The sequence below is a fragment of the Canis lupus genome, chromosome 37 (assembly GCF_011100685.1).
Source record: "Canis lupus familiaris isolate Mischka breed German Shepherd chromosome 37, alternate assembly UU_Cfam_GSD_1.0, whole genome shotgun sequence".
Lineage (NCBI taxonomy): Eukaryota > Metazoa > Chordata > Mammalia > Carnivora > Canidae > Canis > Canis lupus.
The window spans coordinates 12,841,003-12,866,073 of NC_049258.1; the positions used below are offsets into that span (position 1 = coordinate 12,841,003).

The 25,071-nt window shown below is 41.5% G+C and overlaps 2 long non-coding RNA genes across 2 annotated transcripts in view; one reads left to right on the forward strand and one right to left on the reverse strand.

The window, feature by feature from the left end:
* Positions 1 to 24,636, forward strand: part of LOC119867940 — a 229,758-nt gene extending 205,122 nt beyond the window's left edge. Inside the window, exon 3 of the long non-coding RNA XR_005385261.1 lies at positions 23,678 to 24,636. This is a non-coding gene — a long non-coding RNA (uncharacterized LOC119867940). The remainder of the gene's footprint in view (positions 1 to 23,677) is intronic.
* LOC119867939 lies at positions 518 to 9,622 on the reverse strand. Its single transcript, XR_005385260.1, has 2 exons — positions 9,129 to 9,622; positions 518 to 2,542 (listed from the first exon to the last, which is right to left on the reverse strand). It is a non-coding gene; the product is annotated as an uncharacterized LOC119867939 (long non-coding RNA).
* Positions 24,637 to 25,071: the final 435 nt, after the last annotated feature.

A 25,071-nucleotide genomic window follows, 5' to 3' on the forward strand; every position in this document is an offset into this window, starting at 1 on the left:
CTATCCACTGCTTCATTGCCATAAATTGAAAACAAAACAAAACAAACACCTGGAGAAGAATGTATAACTTTCCTAAAGGGAAATCTGGGGAGGAGACCAGGATCAATTCTCTGAATTTCCATAAAAGGACACCAGCGATCATGAGCTGTCAGGGTATTCATGCAGTCACACAAGTAATGTCATTGTGCTGCAGCACAATTAGTACTCCTTATGACCTATCACTTAGATCAGTATTTATGAAGGCTCAGGCTGCAGATTATGAGCCAAAATTTGGCCTTTTTCCCACCAGTGACTAAAATAATGCATAAAAGCCCACTTAGCACATCTCTGTGAACATCACATTGTCATGAACTCATCCCTGAGACAGTAAATTCTATAAGCATTAATGGGTTTTATTCAACAAACATCCATTTTGTAGTCAGACAATTTTGCTACGGACACCTGCCAATTCATAGTCTAAGAAGAAATCACTGAGCTTATAGAGTTGTCATTTTAAAAATGAATATGTCTCATTATCTTTATTTATAATCTTTTTATTGCTCCAAACTATCAATCCAGAAGACCTTTGAAGGTTTTTGGGGAAAAAAAATGTTTTCCAATCAAAAATCAAACACCATACTTTGCCAATTAACAATGGGTTGATTTGCACATTGAATTCTCATTAATTTCATTGAAATAGGAAAGTAGGCAGAGGTCCCTGTCATCTGGACTGAGGCATATATCCTAGCATTGGAAGGTTTCATGAGAGATTGGATGGGAGGAAGGGACCTGGGTTCTAGTCCTCTGTGGCCTGCCACTATTCAGCCATCAGCCTCTTACCAAGTCTTCACATTGCTTTGGGCTTCTGGTTTTCTCAACTGTAAGTTTCTGGTCCTCTAGAATGATCCTCTTTCTTCAAGCAAATAGGATATTAATTGTACTCCTTGCTCAGCTTTCTTTTGATGGCTCTATCAGGCAAACTCCTATTCAGCCTGGCTCAGACATTACCTCTTCTTTGGTTCTTATTAGATTTGGACACCTTCTTCCACCTTTTATATTTTACTTTATAAAAACACTTCTATGCCATAATAAATACTATGGTAGAAGAAATAATGGCCCTTCAAAGATGCTCATGTTCTAATCCCCAGAACCTGTGAATATGTTAATTTACATGTCAAAAGGGATTTTGCAAATATAATTAAGTTAATTATCTCAGGATAGGGAGATTATCTTAGGTGATTTAGGTGGGGCCAGTGTAATTATAAGGGTTTTTATATGAGGGAGACACGAGGATCAAAATTAGAAAAAGGAGATGTGGCATTGTAATGATACAATTCAAAGATGGAGGAAGAGGCCATGAGCCAAAGAATGTAGGCTTCTAGAAGCTGGGAAAGGTTAAAAAAAAAAGCAAAGAAAAAGATTCTCCTTTGAAGCTTCCAGAAGGGTCATAGCTCTGTCAACACCTTAATTTTAGACTTCTGACCTCTAGAACTATAAGAGAATAAATCTGTATTGTGTTAAGTCCTTGAGTTTGCAGCAATTTGTTACAGCAGCAATCAAAGACCAACACAAAGACTATGATATATGATACAGCATACCAATATTATAACTGTTTATTTGTATGACTGATTGTCCTCTTGCTAGCCAATAAACTTCTTGAAGGCAAGGACCATATATTTTTGTCTTTATATTCTCAGTTCTTAGAAGAGTCCTTGGTATATACTAGATGCTCAAAAGATATTTGCTGAATGCTTGACTAGATGGATAAATCTTGTTTTGCAAAGATAATGTCAGAATTTAGGGGATAAATGATTTGCTCAGGTCTGCACAGTAATAAGAATGCTGCCCAAATGCTGCACTTTCTCTGGGATGTGGTATTTTTTGTGACTTGTATATTCACTGAGAATGCCACATTGATAGGGTTATAGTATTGTTATCCCCATCACTTCATATGAAACCACACTACACAAATCTAAACTCCTGGGTAGATAGTAGTTTTTATTTATTTATTTTAAGCATAATTCTTGAGATTCCATAGGAAAAAAAAACATTCAAACATTGGCAGAGCACATTATATTATACAGTTTTACTTGGAGCTCTTTCAATGATTCAATTTAATGCTAAGTAGTCCAGATTTTGAGTAGTAAAAATATTATGTGCACTTCATCTGTTTGTTTAAAATGGGCTCTCTAAACAAAACCTACACTTTGCTGGAAGTTACCAGTGTCAGTGGGTGTGAATATGTATATTTACACATTACAGAGTGGAGAGGGGGTTGGGTAGGGGAGAGAGAGAGAGAGAACCCTCCCCCTATCCCTTCCAGTGTAAAGGTGTGGCTAAACTCCCACTGGCTCTGCGTTATGGTCCCACATGGGCCGTGACAAGAATAAGAGCACATTTTTGAGCACCCGTCCTTGGAAGAAAGCACAAGCGTGACTGCCATTTACACTGCAGATGGTCCGGGTTGTCTCAATCTTTGTGTGAACAGCTGCTTGTTGTCCTCTCACGGTTGTAGGAGAGTTTGTTCTGTTGTTTGGCAAGTTCCTTCGTCCAAGAGTTATTCCTATTTGGAAAGGAGAAAAGTTGGCTTAATGTCATCTTGCAAGAAGAGTTCAACTATTTTAACATAAGTTTCACTGAGAGAAAATTCTACAGATGCCCATTACAGGGATGCACTTTAATTCCAGTGGTTAGATCCTGCCATTACTATTTTAGAGGTTCAGATTCTGTTTTTCATCAGAAATACATATTTAAAATTTCACTTATATTTGCCGCTAGAAAATCTTTAGGACCCATCAATCTGCAAGTGTTTTTTGAATGCCTAGTCCTTAACGGTGAGACAAAAGAGGAATAAAATGCAGTATGTCCCCACAATTGAACTTTCAGTCTCACTGGGAAGATAGGACATCACTCCCACCACTGAAAAATCTGTGTACAAGGCACATGTATTACATAACTTTACTGAAAAGGTACACCAACAACGTTAAATAATTTTGGGAACAAAAAATATACTTCTCCTCCCACCCTGGCACAACCATTTTCATTTGCGTATTTGCATATTTGCCATATGTGGCCACACACAAGAAAGAAATATGCAAAAAGTCTTTCAATTCTACCATGATCTCCCCACAGTTTTTCCTTTGTTCCTCCTGTGGTGTGGAAAAGTGGCCCACAGTATGTTTGGAAGTCCATGAACAAATTTTTATAATTTTAGCACTGTAACCGGTAAGAGAGTAATTCTCATATCTTCCTACACCTGTCACCTTGTCATTTGCTTCTCAACTCAAATGGTGTCTCTTTGGAGAGACCTTTCTTGACAATGCCCTCCAATACAGCGCTCTAACCTGTCATGGTCACATTATACTGTTTAATTTTCTTCACAGTCCTTATTTCAATATGAAATTCCTTATTTAACACTTCCCTATTTAATAATTCTTTATTCCCATTATGTGTTTGCTTGAGTGTTCTCTTATAGCCCACGTTGGGAAAGAAACAAGGTCAGAGCAGGAAGTTTATCTGTTTTCACAGCTATACACCCCAAGTGCCTAGAACAGCACTTAGTATGTAGTAGGACCCCCTTTGACACTTGAAACTGAGTTCATGAAATACAAACTATCAGTCTTTGGTCTAATTCATAATTAATATTACTCATAGAAAAAAAACAGAAAACAAAATGGACAATGACTAAAACTTGCACAGAGTAAAATTTATTATAAATGAAGAATTGACTAAAGAATCTATTTTGGTAACATGGAAAATTCAAAAATTGATCTGAGAAAAAAACACTTGTTTGAAACAATTGGCACACAAAAAACAATGGCTAAAACTGCATATGGAAAAATTTTCCCTTGACTAAAAAGTGATAGAAGAACAAAATTTTCTAAACAAAATTTGTATCTGTAAAATTTGACCCTGGACAATTAGAGTTGGTGGAAGTAAAAGTCATAAAGGAAAACTCATAATAGCAGAAGATATAATAGGTAACATTTGATATGTTTAGGGTGAAAAAGACCTGATGGATAAATCAAATCTTCATCATAAAATTCATGAGAAAGAATTGATTTTGAGAAAAATAATTTTAGTGAAATGAAAATGAAAAAAAGAGAACTAAATTGTTTATACAGAAAAATTGATCAAATAATGCAATTGGCTTAATGCAGTTTGATTCAAAAAATTCCTTCTTGGCAGGGGTGAAATAATTCTGATCAAAATGATTGTGTTTATAAATATGGAGTCAATATATTCTTATGGTCAAGATGGTGAGATAACAACTTTCTATAATCTGCTCATATATATGTATAGCAATATAAATAATAAACCACCAAATTGTGAATCATAAACAGTCATAAAATAAACCAGTGTATAATGTGCTGAAAATGAAAAAAAAATCATTATAAATTGTCAGAGGAGTTTCCTCAGAAAACAGGGAAGCCAGTAACCAGCTGGACAGGCTTGGGAAAGTCACTTAGCCATCCTAGGTCTTGAACATATTCAACAAAAGTTTGAGCTACAAATTTAGACTGAAGTCAAATATGGAATACTAAGAGAAAGTGTGGATTACTGAGAATGAGAGCAGAAATACTAACAGGATATCATGGGCTCACCATTACGGGCTTCCTGCATTCAGGGGATAGGAAGATTAAAAAAAAAAAAGCGCTGGAAAAAGAGGAAAAAATGAGCAAATCAATAAAAGAATAGAATGGTGCAGGGGTGCCTGGGTGGCTCAGTTGGTTAAGCAGATCTCTGCTTCTCTGTGGGTTTTGGCTTCATTTCCTCCTATTGCTTCTTATACTTGGCAGAGGAAATTGTGGCTGATAGCTCCTTTACTTCAGTTTTGCCACAAAACAGTTTCTTTAATTCCAATGTTAAAAATCGCGGGCAGGCGCACCAGGGTGGCTCAGTTGGTTAAGCGTCCAACTCTTGATTTTGGCTCAGGTCATGATCTTAGGGTTGTCAGATTGAGTCCCGTGATGGACTCTGGGCTCAGTCTGGAGCCTGCTTAAGATTCTCTCTCTCCCTTTCCTTCTACCCACCCCGTACTCACATACTCTCTAAACAGAAACAAACACAAAAACAAAACGAAACCCAGGGCAGGTCTAGCCCATCACTATTGTCAATGAAGTGGACCATTAAGAAGGCACAAGAAGACAAGACAGTTTCCAAAAGAGGGGAGATTACTGATTCTCAGAACATGGGTGAAGAATTACAGGATGGACAATAGGATATGACCACTGTAAGCAGTTAGGAAATATAAATGCTTTCAAGATCAAGCAAAAGAAGAACATGTCTAAAAGCAGAGAGGAACAGATGAAGTTGAAAATGGAAAGAGGTAATAAATAAAGGAAAGACAGATGGAGGAAGGTGAGAACCCCAAAGCTTCAGTACTCTCTTGATTTCTCCAATCTCTCACTCTTCGAGTTTGGTGATCCCACTGACCAGTTCTCCTGCTTCAGAGTTTATCTTCTCACCTTCTGATTGAGCCCTTAGTTCAGTCGTCTCTTTCTATGATGACTCTGCACCTCTGGGACATGCTGAGAGCCTTGGTCTCTGCCTCCTCCTGCTTCCCAGCATGGGTCTGGGAAAGCTGGGCAACAGACAGCTAGATCTCTTGAGACCAGGAAGGGATGAAGTCAGAAGCAAAGATGAAGAGTTCAACTTTTGCAAAGAAGGGAAAGTGGACATCTTTCCCATAGACAAACTGGCAGAAATAAATAAAGGGATACATTTCTGCAAAAACAGATTTAGGAAAAGAAAAAGACAAGTTATTGTAAAGGAAAGGGTGAATGGGGGATTTGGGGGAGAACGGCCTTGAGAAAAGAGGTTGAGGATACGAACTAAAGAGAAAAGTCAAGGCCATCTACTAGTAGGAAGGATGGAAACGAAGGAGCATAAAGAGTGTATTAGTTTCCTAGGGCTGCTGAAACAAATCACTACAAACAGGCAGCTTAAAACAACATAAATCTATTCTGTCACAATTCTGGAGGCCAGAAGTCTGAAATTAAAGTGTCATTAGGGTTGCATTTCCTTTGAAGACTCCAGAGGAGAATCCAGGCTGCTGGCATTCCTTACTTGCTGCATTATCCCAGTCTCTGCCTCTGCCTTCATATGGCCTCTGTGTGTGTCTCTCTCTGTGTGTCTGTCACATCTCCCTCTGTCTCATTCATCATTGGATCTAGAGCCCATCCAGGTAATCCAGGATGATCTCATCTCAAAATCCTCAATTTAATTACACCCTTTCCCCAAATAAGGTAGCATTCACAGACTCAGGGATTAAAAGCGTATGTGTCTTTTTTAGGACCACCATGTGACCATTATGAGGGGTGGAAAAAAAAAGGTCTGGATTAGCTGATTTAGAAAAGCAGGCTTGGAACATGGAATAAAAGAATGAATGTGATTACTGAAAAGAGATGATGGCCAAGTCAGAGTTGGACACATGAATTTTTCATAGGCCAAGACTGCATGATTTTCCAGCTGCTTTTGGCAGCCTGGAAGCAGGAGCTAAGCAAGCAGACGGCAGAGGTAACTCAGAACGGGGTGTTTATAGGTGGGCTTAACAGAGAGTTAAGGAAATGAAAGATCTGCTTTTCCCCACTTCCAGCTATAGAATATGAGATGTCTGTTTATTTAAGCAAAACAGTACATGTTAATTCATCTTGTGAATTGTAAAGCATTTAACAAAATAAGGAGATGTGATTTTACTTGTTCCCCTCACTCCTCCCTCTACTTTATTCTTATATCCCAGCTATATTCTTACTATGCAATTCTATATTCATTACTATCCTCCCAAATCCCCCCAAAATAAAACTTTAAACAAAATCTCTATTTCAGTAAACCCAAACTTTTTTTTTTCATGAATGATGCCTTTAATAAGCGTAGACTAAGTACAATAATGACTGATAAATACTCCCAACATCCCCTGGCTCTCCAAAACCCTGGTGGCGGAGTATTTGTCTGTATCACCAGGGTCTAAAAAAAGTGTTAGAGAATTTTCATTTATTGTTGGAACCAGAGATAGTTCAAAAACCAAGCCTCTAGGTCATATTTCCAGGGCAACGCTCAATAGTTCCACCTCATCCTGGAAGGCTTGCTGGGGAAGCGAAAAAGCACAGGTTACTTCACAAGCTGCTAGATCTGTGATTTTTAAAGTTCATTTTTCCTCTTTATCTTTTTCTGCCTTTAAAAAAAAAAAAGCAGCTGAGCTCTCTCCTCAAACAAAAATTTATATCAAACACATAAAAGTGAAGCTGCCATGGTTGAGGTTTGGGAGGGGAACTCAGAACCTCCCCCAGCCAGTTTGTCTCCTCCCCCCACCCTAGTGTCTTTTCCCATAGGCCCCTCCCGTGGTGTCCCTTGAGTACCTCTAAGAAATAATTTCTGAGCAGCTACACTAGATAAGTATAGAATAGACTTAAGAGTGCAGAGCACAGAAGCAGCCTTCTGGTCCAGAGAACTTCAATATCTTGTCCATGGAGAGTCTGTCTGACTCAGGCTGAGCCTTCACTAATTAACTTTATTACTTAAGTAGTAGAATCAACAAATATTTACACCATGAGAGGCTTTAGTTCACATCCAGGCCAATTCTGTCCTTTTGGGTCAGTTCTGGGAATATTTAGAAATATTTAACTCAAGCTCAACTGCTCCTTCCAACAGGAACATGTAACTTGTTTCTTTCTTCTCTCTGTAAACCTTTGCAAGAACACATTAAAAAATATCTGATATAGAAGTTTCCAGGATAAATGGTTCTATTTTCATTGGTGTTGACATCTTACCATTTTCGAGAAGGCTTACAAGCCCAATTAAGGTCTCTGAAGAAAGGGTAAGTGTCAGTCCAGGCTTCATCTTAAACTAATGGTTTCATCTCCATCAAACTACTTTCTGAGGAACATCCTCATCTCCTTTCCCTCCTCCCTCTTCAAGATTTTTTATCTCTACCAAACTTTTTTCTTCTAATCTGAGGATATGTTTTTTTCTTTAAGCCTATTTATTTCTTAGCCATCTGACATGCCCAAGATAGCACAACCCTCGCAAGATCTGTTTTTACTGCACTACAATTGGCAATTCTCCCTGCTTGAATAAACTTGCACACATTAAAAGTTTTAATAGAGGAGTGAGGATTGCAAGTAGGTGTTAATAGGGCAGGCCTCCAAAATGAGCCAAGTACAAAGGTATTTGGCAGAAGAAAAATATTTCACTAACTTGAAATTGCAGATAAATAGCCAATGCAGTTAGATTCAAATGCATTATTTTGAGATGGGCATTCAGTAAAGTCTCTTAATACAAATCAAAAAGTACTTATTCAGTACCTCCTCTGTGAATGAAATTGTGTCAAGTTCAGTTATGGGGGATGGGGTGGGGTTGGGAATACAAGGATAAGTAAGACAATTTCTTTCTTAAATGACCATGTAACTTGAAGGATTAATCAAATGAGCTACAATGCAACACAAAAAGTTACGTAAAATAGATTTTGAATAGTGAGAAATGGATCATCTGAATGTGAAGAAGGGTGGCTATCAGTGTGTCAGTGAGAATGGAAAAGAGTAGAAGGTATTCAAGATGTGTTGCAAAAAAATATATATATATAGAGAGATATAGATATATAGAGATATAGATATATAGAGATATAATCTTAAACTGACTGTAAGGAGTGAGGGAGAAAGATAAGTCAAAGATAATGTCATGGTTTAAAGCTTGTGTTAGTGAGAAAATAGAGTGTCATTATCTGAAAACGATGACAAGGATATCTATGAAATGATAAGTTCTGCTTTGGATGGGAAAAGTCTAGGTGCTAGATCAACGCAGATACTGTTAATCAAAAAACTGAAAGAATGGGGTCTTAAGTTTGCCATAAGAGAGAACTTAGCTCAAATCATATCCATACAGTGACTCACAGGGAAGAAGATGAGATCGTCAAAAACAAAGCAAAACAAAAAACAAAACAACAAAACAACAACAACAACAAAAAGAACAGAAAGAGAAAAGGAATAAAGCACTGGGGGAAGAGAAAGTTTCAGAAGAAAACCACAAAAGTATCCAAATCTGCGAAGAGGGTTGAGGAGTGTGAAGACTGAGATCCTATTGGAGCTGGTAATTAGCAGGCTACTAGGGACTTTAATGAGAGCTCTTTCAGGAGGATGGTGGGTTTTCCTTACCTCATTGCCTCTGTTTATTCATAACATCTGCTACCTTATAACTTGGGTTTGCAGTGGATTTGACTTGATCTCATGGCTTCTCTCTATGCAGCTTTTCAGTGTCTTCTGCTGATTGCTTTCTTGTTTCTCCAAAATGTTCCAATTTGAATATCCTGCTCCCCCCAAAAAAGAATCGACTAGAATTTATCTTGGTTACATGCAGGCATCACAATTTGTTGGATGACCTATGGACCAATGCCTCAGGTCAAGTGCCTCTTCTGATCCGGTGGTCTGTTACTAGGAGAATGGCACCTATTTCCAGTCTAGGGCTGTCCCTTCAGCAAACAGACGGGCTGAGGTCAGCACCAGAAGTGACATGTCTAGATTATTATGTCCACAATATAATGCTCCATTCCAAAGTGTAAGGATTCAAAATATAAATTGCTCCTGGAATTTTAAACAGTACCTAACAGGGAAGAAAAGTTCTCTTTATACCAGCATCCAATTAGTTCATAGGTCAATATTAATAAGGCTTTACATTTACTTAGCTGTTTAAACTTTGTAAAATGTTATTCTAAGAGGGTTCAGAGACAGAAAGGTATGTATAAACATACTCTACAAAGGCAAACATTTTATAGCTTTATTTTATGCAAATGAATTGATAAAAAAGTATGTGATAACTATCTAAACAATACCTGCCCCTTGGCAAATTGTCACAGTTACGGGTGCTTAACTAAACAGTACAATCTATCAACTTCCTTAGTTCTGGACCTTTAACAGCACATTTAGTACTTTTGCAGAGAAGAAACAACTCTTATTAGCTTGAAAGCCAAAAAGTGGCTTCTTTAAGCGTCATTGTTACTATAGAGATTGATATTAGGTTGTAAGGATCCATGTCCCTTCCTCTAGATTTGGTGCCCTGGAGGTGGTGGTCGAAGTGGGAGGAAATCCTTGGCCCACACAACAAATCAGAACAAATCAATTCACTTCAAACACAGGGTCTTCTGAGATCCACAGTAGCAATGAGAAAATGGAGGCGTCATGAATTAATTGAGGTCACATTATTGCATATGGGCACAGCTGGACAAAAACTCCCACTTTTTTGGTCTCAGGCCCGTAAGTACTCTTTCCAGTACTCCAACATCAAATAAGGAAGGTGATATTCGAAGATGAAGCAAGAAGAGTGGAAGGAAAGAAGTATTTTAACTTCTGGTCCACCCCAATCTTCATTAGTCACTATTCTCCACCTAATTATTTAAGCCAGAAGCATTTCTTGTTTTCTCCACCCATCCGCCAACAATATGCAATAAATCACTAAGTTCTGACAGCTGACCTCCAAAATATGTCTGGAATACATTCTCTTTTTCCTGTCTTCTCTGTCACCACCTTGGTCCAAGCCACCATTGTCTCTTAGACCACTGCAAAAGCTTCCCAATTGGTCTCCTGGCTTCAGCACTAGCCTACCTACTGTCTATATTTAGCAGACTGGCCAGAGTAATATTTTTAAACAAAAATTACATCTCATTTCCCCCCTATGTTAAATTCTTCACTGGCTTCTAGTTTCACTTTACTCTAGATTTAGAGTAAAATCTAAACACCGTACTCAGGCTCTGCACGGCATCTTGGCAACTCCACCAAGATCACTCACTCTTCCTCTCACTGACAAATCCAAGCACACCAGTCTTCTGACAATTCCTAGGATGTGCCAAGCTCATCCTGCCTCATGACTGTTGTACAAACTCTTCCATCTGCCTCGATTGCCCTTCCCCAGGTCCTTGCCTATTTGGCTCCTTTTCAACCGTCAAATTTCCTCCTCATGAGAGACTGCTCCGTGACAACCCAATTTAAGTAGCCACCTACTTCCCATCCCCTCCTGTTACTCTCTACTACATCACTCTGTTTATTTTTTTCCTAGAGATGATCACATGTACATATTTTAAATGTATGTAGTTATTTATTGTCTCTTCCTCATTGCAATAGGACCTCCATGAAAACAAGACTCTCATTTGTATCTTTGTCACTGTAGCCTCAGGGCCAAGCCCAATGCTTGGCATACAGCTCATCCTATCAATTCTACCTCCAACATATATCTTAAATGTATACTCTCTTCCCTGTCTCCACTGTCATGATTCTGGTTCAAGCTAGCATTATCTTTTCTTTGGACTAATGCAATAAGCTCCCAATTGGCCTTCCTGCTTCAACTCTAGCCCAGCACCAAATATTTATGGTGAAATAAATAAGCACATCATTGTGGGAATCATAATAATATCTAAAAGAAATGGAAATCTGGACCCTGAAGGAAAATCACTTAGTTTTTTCCCCCAAGCCCTGAAAGAACATCAAACAATTCTCACCAGGTTTTGATACTTGAGTGATAGAGTATGAGCCATTTTATTCAAGCTCAGCTGAAGAACAGCATGGAGAAGAGAGTGTTCCATTTTTCTATCTATGAGCTACTGTTCTAGTCACATGCATGGAGTTTCTAGGCTCCAAAGAATGAAGCAAAAGGAAAAAACTCAATCGCAAACACCCATAAAAGTAATAATAATTTTAAAAGATCTTCACAATCTCAACCCTGACCCTGACCACATCAGAAAAGACTAATCTGGAGGCTTTTCTCTAATACCTCTACCTATGAGGTTAGGGGTGTTGTAGATCCCAGAAAGAAAATAGGAGCTCTGTTAATTAAAGAGATAGCTCAAAAGCTTTCATTACACCTTTGAACTAGTACTAAGAGGATTGTAGCTTCCGATTCCATTTCCCCACTGTCAGACCCAGAAATGGCTTCTCAGCCAAGAAGTGACGGAGTAGAACAAAGTGCACAATCCCTGATGCCAGGATGCCACTTTAATCATGCCAGGTCTGTTATACAATCTTAACTTGAACCCCATTGATTTCAAGACACCCCAGGCACTATCCAGAATACACTGTCACACAGAAAGTGCAAATGTGTGCACAGATGGACTGTGGCACCTGGTTGTGTTTGAGGCTGTGGATGCTTGAAACAGGTGTAGTTCGGGCAACAAGTACCCACTCCTTGCCTCATTGGAAGTGACTTGGAGAAAAAAATCTTCCCAAGGTGACAGAAATAATTATATGGCTTTGTCTAGAACCGACAAAAAAATACATTTGAATGGCACAAAGCAATTAAGGCTGCCCCCCTCCCAACAAGTTAGTGTGAGGCAATTGCCCCAGGTTGAAAATCCAACAGCTAACATAGGGAATCCCAGCACCATCTTGGTAGCACACGCCCCTTCTCCATTTCTCACCACCCCCCAAGTTAATTCAGCCCGGGTCTGTGAGGCAGCCTCTGGAAGTCCTGAGGTAGTGTTCTAGGTATCACCGCTTAGTTTCATTTTGGTTGTCTCCCCATCCCCCCACAAAGCTTTGTGGGCTGGCCTTGACCTGAAATCCATCCCCGTAGTGAAACCTCAGAGCTTAATCCACTAAGTCGGTCTGGCTTTGAGCCCCAGAGAAAATGGGATTTCTATAAAATGTTCACTTTAAAGAGAGATTTGCTCCCTTCACAGCTCCTTTTCTGCGTCACACACCATTAACTCACAAAACGCTGGCTATCGGCTGAGGCAGAGACTCAAGCTGGTTATGCATAAAGGGGCGAACTCCCGCATTTGCTCTCTCTCTTAATGAGGCTCCATTTGATTCTCACATGCTGGGGTTTTCTGCCTCAGAATCTGCATCACAAAACATACCAGTTTGCTCACTTTCTTGTCTCCCTCGAGTATCATAATTTGACACAGTGACAAAAAAACATGGAGATTCCATTGTGAGTTTGATTCCCCGCCATTTCTCAATGCTACAGAAGCTTCAGGAAGGCTCAGCTCACAGCCCAGCATGAACGTACACGCTGAATCAGGAGCCCGTGCATTCTTCATGGGGAGTTTATGTCACGCACCTAAATCCCCAGAAGCATAGAAACAACCACTGACTTGACGTCAGGGGACCCCCTCCTTGCTACTCAGGAGTATGGTGGTTATTTTCTGTTAATCACCTCCCCTCATTCATTCCCCACTGTTCTCTGTCCTCCCTGTGCCCAAGCAGTGTGATCCCTCGTGGACAGCATCATTCGGGCTCCTTGACAAGGAGAAGCCCTGCAGGAGATCACTGACAGGGAGAGAGCGAGGTCAGGGTAGTCCTTCCTTCACTCCTCAGCTTTAGCATCCCGCCTCCTGAGTAGCTGTGTCCCTCCAGAATTAAAAATACACACCAGAAAATCCCTCTTCATAGGCTCCAGCTCTTACTTGATTCTTGTATAACATTTCCTCTCCTTGCCCTTCCGTCCTCCCTGGGCCTCATCATCCTTTAATTGTCCCTTAGTTGTGCCCGTACTTGTGCAAATGGTCCCTCCACTAAAGGATCTTACCTTGAACCTCTGTGTCGATTCTGTGTCCGTCTGATGCAGGTAGAACCACCTGTCTGGGCTGAAAGACCTATCCTGGCCCCCAGAATTCTGGTTTTAATACTCAGAGAACTGTGCCTTAAGTCACTTTTGCTACCCATCTGGTCTGTTCTAGTAAATCATTTCTGCATCCCTCTGAGATCCTATGATGGCCCCATTCTGTCAACACAATGTTTGTCTTCTGATCTTCAGCCTGGTTCCTGGCCTGGGCACCCTGCCTGGTACCCTAGACCTTCCAGAGCTTGAATCCTGCTTTCATCTCAGGATAACTTCTCCTGCCCCAAACCCTGGCACCAATATGCTCACCTGGTCACCTGAACACTACCTGCTTTTTGTTTCCTTTCTGCCTTGTTTTATTACTATTGATTGCATATCCATTAAGACAATGGCTTACCATTTCAACCAGGATGACCACCTATTATTTTGTGATACTCTCCAGACAGCATTTATTAACTGTTTCATTGGACTTTCAACCCTAGATCCACCTCCTAGGATCAGATTCTCCTCTCATGTGGCATCATCCTAATGTTTATCTGTGCATCTCTGAAGACAACTGCATGCCAGGACAAGCACTGAACTTTTCCCCCATATTTTTTAGATACTATGTCCAACATGCTCCTTGATCAATTAATGACAATTTACCACAATCTCATTGACTAACACCACAATCTAATTGAACCCACATCTGAGTACCAACCAGTCAGTGGCAGTCCCATAACTTTTGAGGGTCCACCAATTAATAGTAGAGTCACTCCAGTGACAATGCTGAAACCTAGCCAGTCAACAAGACTTGCTTCCCCAAAACATACTTTTAAGTTTGATGTCAACCAGGTACAATGTCTGTCACCAACATAATCTCAGAATAATCCCTGAATCCAAATCCTATTTTGTTCAGCAGGCTACTTTGCTCAGAGAGAAGATGGCTAACCAGTATACTCTTTCTTATCTAAATAATGAATTCTGTTTTTTTGTTTCAGTTATTGAATGCTGATACTTTCCCTCCACAATATAAAATAACACCTCTTAGTAACCTAAGAGTAGAAGTAATCTTCCTTAGTTTGCTAGAAGAACTATATCAGATCTCTAGTAAGTATCATACTGACTGGTGACATGATGCTGGTGTCTCCACTAAAGGCAGAAAAAGGTTGTCCGCCCCCACTGCTATCATTTCAGCATGAAAGGTAATGCCAGGGCAGTAAAATTAGACAAAGAAATAAGGAATAAATATTGGAATTGTCATAATTTGCCAGGAAACAATTGTTGACCAAGAAAATCCAAACTCCTCAACTTGGAACTGTTTAGAACCCAAACAAAAGTTTAGTGAGGTGGTCAGATACAAGCTTAACACAATATTAACATTAATAGTAATTGTTAACCTTTATTGAGTGCTTATAATGTGCTGGGAACTCTTCTAAATGCTTTGCAGGTTTCATTTAATCCAACTCTCACAATAGCCCTTGAAGTAAGTACTATTATGCTCCCTATTTAAGACGTGAGATACAGAAAGATTGAGTAAATTGTTAAGAACAACCAGCTTATACATGAGAAGTCTGAGATTTGCACCCAAGCAAACCAATATCAGGAATTGTGCTCTTAACCACTCTTACAGTGGTCTCCAAGATTTTTTTAAAGACTTTATTTATTCATGAGAGACAGAGAGAGAGAGAGAGAGAGAGGCAGAGACACAGGCAGAGGGAGAAGCAGGCTCCTCATAGGTAGCCTGATGTGGGACTCAAATCCAGGACCCCGGGATCATGCCCTGAGCCAAAAGCAGATGCTCAACCTCTGAGCCACCCAGGCGTCTTGGTCTCCAAGATTTTTATTCACGGATCCCATGAGTAAAGAAAGACTGAGCAAACATCTGCATTATATGCATATTTTTTATTTTTAAATTATATACACACATGAAAAAACAAACAAGAGAAACGTTTAAAGGAAAAGATAAAGACAAACCAAACAATATTTTCAAATAAATTTTATCTTACTATTGGCGAAAAAGATCCCTTCAGCTCTCTCTGAATTAGCACAATCGTGTAAAAGAATATGTCTCTTGATTTTTTTTAAACGTAGAGTGTTGATACTTAGACTCAGACCCTTTGTTTGCTCTATCACCAAGGCTCAGTTTCTTTTGACACAGCAGGTAACATCTGTGAAAATAATTGCATTGGGGAAGCTGAAAAAGACAGGCTTTTGATTTACATAGGTAATTTGCATGGTTTAAAAATAAGAGAATATTCATTTATTACTGATATAAAGAATTCTTTTTAAACCCAACCTTCAGTTGATTCCTGTTACTCTTCAGATGGAGACAGACATTCTCACATGATGTGGCCCTGATCTCCTTTAGTCTCAATGGACCCTCTCCTACTCTGCTTTTCATTGACCGTGAACTGTTCCTTCAACAAGCTATTCTTCTACTATCTTCCAGTTTAAAGGACTTCATCTATGGTCTTCCCTCTGGAAGTTCCAAACCCCTGCCCCCCAACCTCATACGGCCCCCAGCTCTTCCTTATCCTTCAGACCCATCACTTCTCCCCATCGCTTCCACCAGTAAGGACCAGACCACTATTATGGTTCCCTTCACTTAGCACAGATGATAGTTCTACTCTACATGGTAAATATGTGTCTTTCCCATAAAATACTAAGTTCCCCCAGGCAAGAACCATCTATTTTGTTCACCATTGTATCTTCAGACTCTCACACTATGCTTGAGCTTTTGGTAGGTTTTCAATAAATAATTGAATTCGTGGCCCATTGAATTCATTCCTATTTGTGATGCCAGCCTGGACATGGGAGGGTTAACAAAACATTCCTAAATTAACTCCCCTTCCAGAACACTTGTAGAAGCATGTGCAGACTCCTACACACCCCTGGACATTGGCTAGCCACTGTGCACTTCCAATGTTGGTTTGCTTCTACTCCTGTGCCAAAGATTGAGGTGGCAAGACAATAACCAACTTTGACAGCGTGGGTCTTAGATGTCAGAAAAGAAGTATGGATATTATCAATGCATGAGATGTATGAGCATGTTACTTGCTGTATTGTTGGGGTGCCTGGGTGGCTCAGTTGGTTAAGTGTCTGCCTTTGGCCTAGGTCATGATCCCAGGGTCTTGAGATCGAGCCCTGCATTGGGCTCCCTGCTCAGTCGAGGTCTCCTTCTCCCTTTCCTTCTGTGCTCTCTCCCTCTCTCGGGTAAATAAGTAGAATCTTTAAAAAAAAAAAAAGACATTAACTTGCAAAATATATAAATACACTGAACTTGGTGATAAAGCATATTTTAAATATATCAACTTGTTCAATAGGTGCTGAGCCTGCTTTCCCCTAAAAGCAGTGCCCAACACAAGGACTTGGATGAAGGTAATTTATTTAGGAGATAATGACAAAAGTTGAAGCAAAGGAGAAGAGGGAGTGAGACAGGCAAGGAAAAGCCAATATAAAGGTGCATTCTCGAGGTTGTCACTGGAGGCAATGGGGATTCCAAATGGCTAGGAGTTCTGGAAAGTATAAAGAACACCTCCTCAAAATGTCTCTCAAAGGACAGAGGCAGGGCGTTTCTCTGCAGGTTTCCACCTCACCCTTGGTTAGGGCTAACCCTCTGGGCATGATCTTCCCTGTACTTGCAGGCTGCACAACTTCGACATCAGCCTGAGTGCCACCCACAGACGTTCAACGTGATAGTAATAGAGGAGCAGTGAACAAGGGGCTCTGATTTGTAATTGTACCCAGTCACCAGGAAGGAAACTTCTAGGGCAGCACATTTCATACAATAATCAGGAATTCAGAATAGGAAATGCAGACACTAGATGAAGCCACTCTTTGTCTGTGATGATGATCATGGCTTTGCTCAAATTGACAATTTAAGTTGGCAACGCGGATGACTACAGAGCAGGCTGCCCAGAGTTTCGTACTGAGATGCACTGATTCGGGTTCTCCCATGAGCCTCCTGACTACTTTTTCCTTCTTGATCAGGGGGAGCGACAATTTGCAAGCACCCCAGTGAATAAGGTCAAGAGCAGTGAAGAGAGGCCATTTCTTGCCCATGATTTGTGTTCTTCGTAGGTGACTGCACGCAGGTGGATGACCGACACCACCCACGAAGAGTGTGAGCACAGCACCAGGCTTTGAGAATTACCACCTTGTGATGTGGTTCAATGTCCCCTGGCTCCAACCTGCAGCTCTGTCCTTCCCTGTCTCCCTTGCCCTCCCCACACCCCACGGGCCCCTTTGCAGCCTGCTTGCCAAGGCAGCAGAACAACCACACTGTCGGATGGAAAGGCCTCCTGATGATACTCTGGGCCCTTCCTTTCTAATCCGTGGCTGGGCTGGCCACCACCAGTGGGTGCAGTCACCACCCTCAGCCCCATCTCCCACCCCACCTCCCCAGAGACCACTGTAGCCCCCAAGGGACCACACATCCTTCAAAAAAAAAAAAAAAACAAAACACGTCATAACCTCTTTGTGTTTGCCAACACTTCAGAGATCTCTCTCATAGTCTCTTGTGCTACTCACTTGACAAGTATTAAAAATCACAAGCCCATCCCTTCCCCTCAGGTGATTAATGTACTTCGGCCTTTCTGCAAGCGCCAAGTGCTCTTCCTTCAGGCACAACATTTGATAAAGAAATGAATCCTTGACATTATTAATTCCCTGGGCTGAGATTTTGTTTAATAACTGTTCTGTCAGTGATAGATCTGAAGAGGTAGTGTGCGTGTGTGTGTGTGCATGTGTGTGCACATGTGTGTGTGTGTCTGTGTGTGTGTGTGTGTGTGAGAGAGAGAGAGAGAGAGATGATAGAAAGAGAGTGGAGGAGAAAGGGGAGGATAATTTGATTGTGGCCTAGACATTAGGCAGCCTGGCATTACAAAGCACCTCTTTATCCCGAACCCGAGCACCAGTGTGACAAATCACGGCTTTCTCCACCCCCCACCTCTGTCTGATTAGGCCCAAGCCGGCCAATCACAGCGCATGAGTTGAGAAATATTTCCTCCTTGACATTCTGGAGAACAATCCCTTGCTGAAGAAAAAAAATACATTATAAAATAAATGGAAAAGCATCAATCAGCTACGAAAATGTATTCTACTGGTTGGAGGCAAGTGATGTTTTCATTTAAATGGGACTGAAGGCAGAGAGGTTTGATTTTTTACTGAGACACCCAAGCAGAGCAGGGAAGTATTTGCATATACACTCCTACCCTCCCCCCCCATGGTCCTTTCGTTCAGCAGGATGGACCAGGAGGCAGTTCTCGGGGAGGCGGCCTCACGCGGTGGCCAGGGAATCACTCCTCCCACTTGGTGTGATTTGGATAAAAGTGCACAAGTCATTTTATTGCCAACAGTCTTTTTCTCTTTCTCTGTCTGTCTCTGTCTCTCTCTCTCTGTCTCTCTCTCTCTCTCTCACACACACACACACACACACACACACACACACACACACACCTTCCTCAGATGGAAGAAAAGTCAAATTGCAGAAGAGGAAGCCTCTTCCCCTCTGGAATGCACCTCAGGCTGGGTTTTGGGGACTGGCTGGGAGCTTTCCTTTGGGAGAAGCAGGCCCGGCTGCTAAACCCTCCAAGACTGGATAGGGCCTGCCTCACCCAGTCCCGCTCAGTGATGCCCCGAAACGTTTGTCAGCCCATCTCCCCCTTCCCTTCCCTCGCTTCTCATGGCATCACCTTCAACCCTCCTCCTGTCCCCACAGATGAAGAAGTGGATGCATTTATATGACTCAGAGGTCTGTGAACTCAATCCAGGGGGTAAATAACTCACTGAATGAATGAGATATGTCATTCCCAGGCTATAAAAATGACTCAGTGCCTCCCTTTGCCTAATGGGGCCTTGCGGCCTGGTGCGCTCCAGTCAGGGGGCTGCAGCCCCAGGGTGGTCAGGCCCTCCAGCTCCACCTGTGTCTCTAGGTGAGCAGGAAGGCCCGGAACCACTCTGAAGGGCGTCGGCCTCCTCCAGGATCATAGAAATATATACATTTATATCTATTTCTTCCCACTTATGATACACCAGCATACCTACAGAGACTTTTATTTCATGAATTAATAACAAAATACAAATATGCTACAGTTTTCATTTTCCTTTCTTAGTTAAAGGACAGAAACTTCCACAACAGAATTATGTGTATTGAGTTCAGCCTGGACTGGTTCTGGGTAAAATAAGGAGGAAAACTAAAGTTATCAGTAACTTTTCCCTGTCTTCCTCATCTTCCTGTCACCTCCTTCCCCCCCAGCCCAGCCTCACCATTACGCGCACACACACACGGGCGCACACACACACAGAGGCAAATACCTGGCTCACCCCTAGTCCAAATCACCCATTATGGCTCTCATAAAACGGTCCCCTTTATTATCTCACTGAGGTCACCTCCTAGGACATTGCAGAGAGGCCAGACCTTACAGGTGCCTTCCTCCTGTCAAAAGTCAACCCAGTCCTCTCTTTGGTTACATCTGCTTTCCAACCCTCAGACCAGATCCTGTCTCCTACTACCTGAAATCCATCCAGACCCTGCCTCCTTAGCACCTACCCTCAATATATCTCAATATTCAATATATCTTCAATTTTTTAAACAAAAAATATTTTGTTTTTTTCGATCTGTTCATTTTTCCCAGCCAGTACTCTGAGTTCCAGTACAGGCAAGACCCTTGTCTGTGATTACACAGACCACATGCACGCACACACACACACACACACACACACACACACATATACACACTCCATCCAAAAATGTTGCATTGCACAGAGCCAGTGTTTTGTAAATGTTTGCTGTTAAGTCTTATCAATTGCAAGTCCTATGAGAGCCCCAGGAGGAAGATATTTGGAGGCAGACGAGAGTTTGAAATCAAACCAAAAAAAAAAAAAAAAAAAAGAAGGAGGTATTATCATTTGGCAAGTTCCACAATCATTCTGATGCTTGGTGTTCTTGCATGTTAAATGGTGATAATAAGGCCTTGCGCTGGGTGAGTGTGGGAATTAATAGGATGGGGTATGTAAGGAGCGAGCAGAGTGGCTGGCACATGATCAGCTCTCAATGAAATATGGTTCGCAGAAATCACATCGTGTTGGCTTCTTTGTCCTCACGGGCTGGCCTTGCTACCAGCCCAGGACTCAGTTCATGGATTGCTAGGGTGTGTGTCTGGGCTCACATCAGTATGCACGCCTCCCTGGCACATCCCATTTTCAGCATGGCTACCTGGTCATGTTTTCCCATCCTTCCACTCTTCCTTTCTTTCTCTCCTAATTTTGCCTTTGAAAAGCAGTCACGCTAGCACAGTCTCTTCTTTCCAAGACACACAAGAAACATTAAATATTTGGAAACCCTTCATTCATGACATCAGTCCAGGGTATGAGACAGGCTTTCGGGGAGCGGGTGAGAGGCTGCCATAGGAGCACCTGTGCCTGGTAACCATCTCCCTGGCAACAGAGTTCCAATGGCCAATGGACGTTCCTTTTGAAGCTCTAACAGAGTTTTTGTTTCCAAAGCATGTCTGCTTCTCCTACTTTGACTAATCAACATTACATCTTTCAATGTGTGTTTAAGTGAAATAATAGATTACTGCTCAGCCACAGTTGAATGACAGGGGGGTCAGATGACTCTCAGGAAGAAAAGGCAAACAACAAAATCTACAATGGATTTTGTTGAAAAGGAAAAGCTTATAAACCATTCTTTCTCTCTCTGCCTGAATTCACTTATAAACAATTATGTTTCAAAAAATGATCTTTTGAATCATGAACCATTCTCTGAGCTCATGAAGACTTTGGGGGTGTGTCCCCACTTTTTCAGCGTTTTTTGTCTGCTTAGAATACTTGAAACCTTCCAAATAAATACACCCCTGCTTGGCTCACAAAAGTAACACTTATCACAGTGTCCAATGTCATGTCCGAGTGATTCTTACAACGCTGTTTTTTGAGATTCTGACAACTATTTTGGATTGTGCCTTTTGTTTCTGGCAGGAAAGGTTAAGATGTATTTTCAAAGATACATTCATTTCTCAGGTATATATATATTTTTTTTTCTCTCTCTCTCTTTCCTTTGGAATCTTTTCCTCAGCCTTAGAAACTTCTTAACAATTCTGTAACACCTGGAATTTGTCTGTGTCTCCTCTTTATCCTTTTGTGTCAGGACCAGAATTCCTGATTTGTTCTAATATACCTAAGGTCCTCATCCACATTTGATTAAGATATTTAAAATAAACAGAGATACTACATTCAAACGTGTCATCCATTAGTTTCTGGCTGGCTTTGTTCTCTAAATCCTTAACTACTTTTGAAAAGGTAAAATAAGAAAGTGGAACCAGTTCTGTCTTGTATTAAGTTCTAAATATTTAAATGGTAATTCTTGACTTTTGAGTCAGAATGGTATTCATTGTCTGGCAAGGAAGGATACAAAAGAAGCCACGTGCTTGATTTTATATGTTATTAACATGTGCTGAAAATACATTTGCTTTTGTCTTGCACAAACTCATTTTGAAGATGATTAACAGAATGGATTGACACTGAATTTTTTTCTAGGCATAAGGAGGAATAATTCTAAATTGGGGGCAGCTGTATTAACAAGTAGGTCTTTCCTAGAGTCCTAAAAGTCACCACGAGGTGGCACACTAGCACAACACGAAAAAAAAAAAAAAGGAATTGTGTCCCAGGGGGCCAACTCGCAGTCTCTGTTAATGCCTTGATTTTCCACTTACAAGCAGGAAAATGCCATGGAAACTTTTGTTTTCCACTTCGAGGGAAGGAGGGGGGTAGGGATGGGGGGAGCACCAAGCCCCCTTCCACCGTGTGTTGTGCGCTGCCCCATAACCACATCTGGACATTATAAATCATTGCATTGTTGGAATCCAGCATTTTCTGATCTTAGCAACAGCCCCATTCTAAGCAAAAAAGAACCAGCATGTTCGGTTTAGCTTAAAAACAACTAAAATAACAAAGGGAAGAAAGGAAATCATTTTTTACAAAGCAGAAAACATCAGTGGAGTTTATTTGGACATCCAGTGGGGGGGGGGGGGGGCAAGCGACTAGAGAACACACCTTCTGCTGGTTCCAGGTGCCACTCAGGCCTTACCTGCCACGGGCTCTGCTTCTAACAGAGACACGAAGCTGACTGCATCAGAGTTTTACCTCAACACCTCTTCTGCCCTCACAGCCTGCACTGACACCCCGCCCCCAAGGGAATGACCCTCTATTACTATTACTTTTTAATCTGGGCAACTGCTTGACATTCCACAGAACCCGCTTAGAGAAGGTGCCACGGTGCTGCCTTGGTGAACGAAGCCACTTCTGGGCATTGGAGCAGCTGTGCTCTAGCTCAGCTGAGACTGACGCCCCAACCTGTCCTCCTCCCGCATTCCCGAGCTCCTGGATCTTTGTACAAAGTACCTTTAGACCATGTGCATGAGGATCCGTCTAATCTCATTAGATTTCTCATTTTCAGCATAATACTGTCATGGTGCCGTGCACCAGTGCCCCAGATTAGTGGCTTGTCAGAATGGTGCCCCACTAATGAGCTAATCCAAATAATGCTCAAATCCCAAATCAGATTTAAGACGATCCAGTCTGGGTAGAATTAGGGAGAGCAAAAAATGCTGACTGAAAGAACAAGCTTTCGTTTTCTTTGTTTTGCCTTAAAATAAAATAGGTGGAGCGCTGTCAAGCTCCAGAGTTTTTCCTTTGTACAACATTAACGTCCATCACCCAACTGGGAATAATAAACAGAAAAGAGTACATCTGTATGGATTGGTATAAATTTACCTTAGAGGGTTAGAAAACACACAAACACACATATGCGAGCTTAATATATTCAGCAGATCCATGTCCTTCACAGCTTCTACTTTGCCTGACTTTCCTGTGAGCTTGGCCTTAAGACCTTGCAGACTTTGAATCTGATGTATTTCAACAGTGACTTTAGGATGTAGGGTTAGGTCAAAAAAATTTTTTTTAAGCGTATTTGTTTCCTCCTTTTCCCTCAGGGCAAAGCTGGGCTCCAGAAATCCCAAAATGTATAATAGCAAAGTTAAGGTCAGGCCCTTAACAAAGGAACTGGGAAAACAGAATGCAATCAGAATCATTGTGGTTTCAGGTGTTCTTGAAAATGAAGCCCTGGCTTAAAAATTGAGGCTTAATTTTTTTTTTTTTAATTTCTGTACTTTTGTAGACTTCTGGAGAATGAAAGAAATTACTTCTGTTGGCAAAAAGACAGTTTTCATTGTGGCTACCGAGTGGGCCAGTGCCGAGCGCTAGGAGGGTAAGGACCTTCCATCCTCCTCCACCGCCCAGCGACTGTGATGCCATCACAGGGACACTGTACCTCCACCTTGGGGCAGCGATCTGGAAGGTGAAGGGCCATCACTTGAGTTTTTAAGAGTCAAGTTCTGCAAAGCAGGGTAGTTGGCCTTCGTGTTCTGACGCACACATACTCGGCCAGCTTGACCTGGGACCAGTAGCCTCAGAATGCACAGGTGGACCACTCTGTCCTTGGACTTGTTGGGCACACAGGAGGCTGTTCCCCAGCGTCTTCAGAAGTGTTTTCAAATGACGCGCCCGTGAAGTACTTTCCGGATTCGTTTCTCCTCATTTGTAGCGTGTCCATTTGATATGCTGCTCTGGTTTATCGTTGCGAGCCTCCTTAGGTTAGGAGCTCACAAAGGAAAGTTTTGTGTTCGAGTTTTATGCTCAATGGATTTTTATTGACCTGCAACTAACCTGAGCTTTCTTCCACCGATTTCAAAGTTAACCACATGGCACAGTCACAGACACTGAGAGGCTGCCTGGAACTCGGGGTCCTCGCCCAATGCCTACATGAGAGATGGCACCTGTTGCTCTCCTTCCTTCCTTGCTCTTTCCTTTCCCATCGTCACATCCTGGAACATAGAGACTTACCCTTGTTCCTGCACCTCAGCTAGGCTGATAACCACTTCCTCCCTCGTCTGCTGGATGGTCAGTCAAGGAGATCGATTGATCGGCTTCCCGATTTGGTAACAGAGGCGAGGATCACCAACAGAAATGAAAACGTGTCGGGACGCCTGGGTGGCTCAGTGGTTGACTGTCTGCCTTTGGCCCAGGGTGTGATCCCGGGATCCAGGATCGAGTCTCACATCGCAGGGAGCCTGCTTTTCCCTCTGCCTCTCTCTCTCTGTCTCTCTCTCTGTCTCTGTCTCTCATGAATAAATAAATAAAATCTTAAAAAGAAAGAAGAAAAGAAAAGAAAAGAAAAGAAAAGAAAAGAAAAGAAAAGAAAAGAAAAGAAAAGAAAAGAAAAGAAAAGAAGTCTCCACAGAGACTGGTACCTGAATTTTCATAGCAGTTTTATTTATAAGAACCCCAAGCTGGAAGTGGCCCAGATGTCCATCCACATGGTGAGTGGGTAGTCAGGCTGTGGCATATTCACGCCATGGAGCACTACCCAGCAACCAAAAGGAGCAGGCTCCTGAGAAACGCAACCACACAGAACAACCTGAAAGAGGCTGGACTCCAAAGTCTACATCCTGTATGATTCCATGCATGTAAAATTCTCAAGGAGGCAAAAATCATCAGGACTGAAATCAGATC